Source organism: Rhinolophus ferrumequinum, chromosome 20, assembly GCF_004115265.2.
Source record: "Rhinolophus ferrumequinum isolate MPI-CBG mRhiFer1 chromosome 20, mRhiFer1_v1.p, whole genome shotgun sequence".
Lineage (NCBI taxonomy): Eukaryota > Metazoa > Chordata > Mammalia > Chiroptera > Rhinolophidae > Rhinolophus > Rhinolophus ferrumequinum.
In genome coordinates, this window is record NC_046303.1 from 12,150,047 (window position 1) to 12,156,271 (window position 6,225).

Below are 6,225 nucleotides of genomic sequence, written 5' to 3' on the forward strand. Positions count from 1 at the left end.
TATTTCAATGAACCTGTTGCCTCAGTTCTTCCTGTTTCTTCTTGGGCTAGAAGGAAATCCTGGGGACCTCTGAGAAAAGCTGGGAGCTCCCAAGGCTGCTCCTGGATTTGGATTTGGCCTCCGGGGGTCCACAAAGCCTGTGGCCGTCCCTGCATGTTGCTACTGCACCTTGTGCTCCAGAGCCCCAGGAGTGCCGACCAAGTTTTAGGGGTTCCCCACGACGTCAATTCTGGCCAGATCTATGAATGCTCGAATCCTTTCCCACCCACTCCTGACGTGTGCAGGCCACAGGGAGCCTGATTTGGGTTCCAAGTAGTATGGAAACCTGCGGACCCAGCACTACCCCCAGCACCCTGCAGCACCCTGGGCGGGACGTTGCAGGGTTTAGCAAAGCCTGCTGGCTCCTCACCAGAAAGGCCCAGGCTGCCTTGGAACACAGAGCAGCAGCCTTTCCTCCTGCTCACAGCAAGAAACGCATCGTCCATCTCCTCTGTGGCATTTCCCCAGCCCTTCTAGAGTGAGCTAAATGCCACGCTTCATCGATCGGTCAATAAGTCGTGTTTATTGAGCTGACAAGTGTGTACGTGGGGAGTGGGGCAGCTGTAGAGAAAGACGGATGAGAAGGGCAAAAAAACCCCACCCGAGTCAAATGTTAGGGTTTATGTCTAAGAATGAGGACTCTACACCTTCCGCTCCTGGATACACCGGGCCGTTCACTCCGCCCTCTGCATTCTGGAGGTCTGGCAGCACTCCTGCTCTCCCAGGAAATGGGCACCAGACTCCCCAGAACTGGAAAGCCCTTTCTTTATGCAGTGCTGACCTCTAGAGGATTCCAATTAAAAAGCATCCCAAAGGACCAACTTCATTTTAACGGCTGGCTTCTACACCGGGGCTACTGCCACATTTTCCTAGAAAAGAAGGTAACGATCTCTCTGCTACTTGACGTGTTACCTAACAGGATATGCCTACCTTATTTTTTGACTGTCTAATTACAGTTTGCCCAGATTTTTATAAATGTCATTGTCTTCTCCAGCAAGGAAAAGGTGGGGCAGAGACTGAGAAAATATTTTTAAATTATCTGCCCACTACAGAACTGAGAGGAAAGCTATCATGCCAGCTATTTCAGGACGCATTTCTTGAGTTTTCAAAGAACATTCACTCACCCCAACTCAGCAGGGCAGCGGGCAGGACTGTGTGCCAGACCTCCTGGCACACTTGGGGCACACGCCCGCTTGCTCCAGGCCTGGGGCAGGGTCCAAACACCGGGTAATGAGTTGTGCTTTGCTTATTTTGTTTTACTTTAACCCATTCATGTCCACAGCACGCACTGGGGACAATGAGCTGTCCCACCTGGCCGGACTCCACTATGGAAATGAGACTCATTTCTAAAGGAAACGTGACTGTTCGTTATATCACTAAGCAACCACTGCAAATGTTCTGTTGTTGTAGCTTTTTATTCCATGTTATTGATCACAAAGAGAAGGGAAGTATAGGAAGGCATGAGAAATAATTCAGGGATGTCTGCATTTGGGCTAATATATATATACCCATTATTTGGGCTGGGGTCTTTATTTCTAAAAGGGGTCCTAGGAAAGATGGGTTCAATATCAGAGAAATGCATTCTTGCCAATGTCAGGTCATCTAGTCCTGGTTTCATGAGACAGTATTTTCCTTATAAACTTTACTTCCCACCCTCCCTACCCCACTAGCCAAGGGCACATACATTCCCACAATGCCAGTGCCCGCAGGGAACTTGGAAATGAGTCCATACTTACTTTGACAGATGAGGAAACAAAGGTGGCAGGGGAGGGCGAGGCGACATGCCTATCGTCACCCAGCCAGTCAGGGACGAGACTGGCCTAGAACTTTTCCCCCAGTCTACCACTTTCCGAATGATTCACAGTAAAGGAGGAGTGCAGGTCTTTCTAACACCCAGTCCCTACACTTAGGTAAAGAAGCCCCTCTGTATTTTTAAAAAGTATATCTGTGAAGAGTGCTCACGTCACAGTAACAAAGGAACTGGCCCGTACGAAAGGCTGTGTCTGGGCAAGGTCACGCCACCACCCTGTGGTCAGAATCAGACCGCAGTCTGAACGCAGCTCCCACACAGCCCGCTGCTCGTGCACCGTCTCTGACAGCAGCCATGTCAAGCACAACCACCAATGAAGTTGTCTAAGACACACACACACACACACACACACACACACACACACAAGCCTCTATGCTGTGCCTCTGAAGGCAATCTCAAATCTAATTTAACAATCTATGCAGAGCTATTCATTTGAAGAAAGAAACTCGCTGTTACTCAAAGAATGGGCCTGACCACCAACCTCCAGATATATTCTTTAAATGTCATTGTTTACTGAATAACAACAACTGGGAGGGAAGCAGTGAAGAAATGGTGTCAATGTCATCACTGAATGACCACAGATGTCTAACCAGTGTCACAAAGGATTCCTATCTAGGATAGGAAAAAAAAGGCTCCTCACATAGAAACCTAAAGTCCAAGTTTGAAGAGTGGAAAACTACTAAATACCAACTGCAGTGTCAGAATAGACACATTCAAGTCTTAAAACATCAATTATTAACATTTGAATCATATCAGGGGTTCACGTAACCACGTCCTCCCTGCCTACCCCCTACGTACCCCTTTCCCCAGCAGCCCCAACAACAGCAACCACAAAGCTCCCCGATGGTCGAGAGTCCTTATTCCTCGGTGAGATGACATTAGGGGTATATCCTCTAGGACCAGCCATGGGGGAGGGAGTAAGAAAGAGGCAAACATCACGAGTGTTTGGAAGGCTGTTTAATAGCAAGCGTATGGTAATCACATCATCAGATGAAACCCTCTCTCAGGGGAGGGAGGAAGGAGCAGACGTGGACAGGGTTCCATTTAGGATTTACACTGCCGGAAGGAAGCATCTAACAAAGGGCAACAATTTTTGGCAACCCATTTCACAGTTTTGTCATTTACAAGAGATTTCTTTGAAAGGAAATATCAAGGCAAAGCATCCACACCCTGCATGAAATATTTTTTTGCCTACAAAAAACCCCAAAACTGTTCCTTGCTTTTGCTTCTCATGGAGATGGTTAAACTGCTTTGATACACAAATTAAGACTGGTTCACAGATAGTTTCAGATTTTTTTTTTAGAGTTGGCGATTTCCTTTCTCCCCTAAAAAGCTGACATTGGTCTAGAGTACTGCTCTGTAGCTTCATCTGCCTAGCTATCAGAAGGTACTTAAAGTAAAAAAGATCTTAAGACACAGGCACGAAACAAAAGATAAAAACAGGGAAACGCAGTTTTACAAAGAACAGGCTGTCAGCTTTCTCTGTGGTACCCAACAACTCGGAATACACAGTTCTTGGTAAGTTAAGTGTTTACTGTTATGCGGCCTGCGGCCTGCAGCATGCTTTTAAATTGCTGTGCCTCTTCAGCCGTACAGTGCTTTAAATGGGCTTTCTAGCATGAATGAAACGTTCATAGGTCCTGTATTTCTGTAATCCAAATTTAAATAAAAATATCAAAGACAACCTATTATTTAACAATTTGCCCAATGAACTTGAGCTATAGATATTTTACCATGGACACCACGTTGCCATGGACACCAGGGGCTAGCGGCATCCTGGCAAGTGTTAGAATCATTCTGTATACAATCTAAAAGACTGTCAGCCTTTCATGTCAAACCTGGTTATCACAAAACCAAAATAACTGATTGAGTCTTTATAGAAGAGGATTAGTATTGAATTAAAAAACAACAACAACAACTGTAGGCTTCTCTGGTAATCTGAAGACCAAGCGATGGCAATGGCAACTGTGGCATCTCTGGAATTAATCCTCACGAGAGGGAAGAGGGATCTGCAACCCAATGGAGTTTTAACTGTGCTCTTTCTACAAGCCTAAAGCTCCGTGGAGTAGGTGGGCCCTGCCCACGGGCCTGCAGGTGGGGGCATTTCTGACCCGTGGCTTCCTCTGCAGCTGAAGCAAGCTCAAGGTTGGTTCATGGTCAGTAACTGGAGCCCCTCTCAGATCTTCTCTGGCTGACAGCTGGTTTCTACAGGATAAGAACTCCACCAGATTTGCGGGACACCCACTGTCTCCTTGACTGGGGGGCATTTCCAAAGCCGCAGAGCCATTCCCAACACAAACCTTGCCTCTCAATGTGCAGGCAGCCCCTTTGAGGGAAGCAGGCTCTCACTGGGACAGCCATGAAATATGGTTTTCCTGGGACTTACATGATAATTGCCTCCGGGCCCTTTTCTTAAGAACCACATCCTAACTGTCCCATTCTCCCTTACTCATCTCCTCCCACCCCAGATTCCGTCCTGCCTACTCCCAGAGCCTCTCAAACCGTGAGATCAGATATGTTCATAGCAGTTTCCTAACTTGTCAGATATGCTGGTATCGCAGCTCCCCTAGGTCCACACACTTTGTGCTCTTATGAAACAGAAACAGTATTTAGACATGTAATTGTGCTAGAGAATGGGTGCTGCTTATCCATGAAACATGACAGCAACTATGAGAGAGAGGTTTTTACTGAAGTACACGGGAAAGCGAATTCTGGCCCCAGGACAGCAGGAGCATTCCCAAAGAAGAGCCTTTTGTGTCCTAGTCACGGAAGAACAAAAAGGATTATGTGCTTCTCTGAGCCTGGGAGAGGGGCGCACCTCGCAGTGTAACTGGACCCGGAGTGGCAGCAGGCACTGTGTGCGGTCTCCCCTCCTTCCCCGGCTCCATAATTCACTCTCCGACTCCCCAAAGTCTGCCCGGCATGATTATCAGGCAGAGAAAAGTAACCAGGCAGCCACAGAAAATGTCTCTGTGATCTACTCGAACCCAGGATCAAGGTTTTACATTATCATAGGCATGATTTCACAGCTAGCCCACAGCGATCAACAAGCATCATTCCCTTATTCACACACACACACACACACACACACACACACACTCATGCTCTCACACATTCTCTCTACTGGATGAGATGGCAAAAAAAGTACTCATCTTTCCCTCTCTTCCAGTTTTTCCTCAGGCAAAATTTCTCCTCAGTTAAACTTAGTCCACTTTCAAAGCCACAGTCTGTCAGGGCACATATAAGACCACGCATTCCGTGGGCAGAGCATGTACAATTGGGACAAGTGTGTTTTCTGTATCTTCTGGAGCCTGACTTGACGACCCTCTCACCTAAGGAACAGAGTTTCCTCAGCCCTTCAGGCTCGGGCCCTGGAGGGTTTGGACACTCACAGACCAACAGAAACACGTTCTATGGTAGTCCTGTCGCCACGACCCTAAGGACAGAGAGATTCAAAATACATTTCCTGCTCATTTCCCTTCAAGTTTCCTTGATTGTTGCTCTTCATACCCACGCACATCGTAAGGCAGTCATGGAATAGTGGTTAAAGAGCAGGAAGGGCAATCACCCTTTGTTTCGGGGCAGTTAAGTGACTTGCCCAAGGTCACGTGTCACTGGCGGAGTGAACACTAGAAGCCAGTCTCTCTCCTAACTCCCTCTGTGCCACACTGCCTCCTGCTAAGTGGGTTTATATGTTTGTGAAAGTCCAGAACCTGTCTAGCCATGGAACCCTTCCCAGAACAGAAACCACAGGCTGTTGACTCACTGACTGACTGGGGGAATTTGCACTGTGCAAATCCCAGTGCCACACACGACCTGAGCGTGTGGGCATGTGTCAGAGAGCACTGGCGGGGATGTGCACAGAGAAAAGGAAAGTCTTAAGGCTACAATCCATTTGCTAATACGTTTTGGGGTTTTACCACGAAAATGAGGAACATACAGCAACGTTATGCCCTACTCCTGGGCCGAATCAAGACCTGATCGCTCCTCAGCCCATCTGCTGAACGACTGAGTCTATCTCAGCTCAATTTTTACAAACAGAGAACATTAACATAATAATACCAAAATGAATTTGGTCAAAGCCTAAAATACATTTCATATTAATGTTCAATCCATTTGCAAACTTATGCAAATTTAGATTGTAAGCCTCTAGGTACAAAATTCCAGTTTACCTTTGAATGGAGCAAGCTAGTCAAGCTTCTTCATCTCAGGTGCAGAAGTTATTCTTTCGGCCTATTGTGTTAAAACAAAGGTGACCAAATCTGAGTGATAGCTACAGAAGGTACAGCTTCCCAAACACCTGTGCTCAGGTACAGAGCCCATCGGGACTCAGACGAGGGAGCAAAGGACAGAATACACTCACCCCACTGGATGAC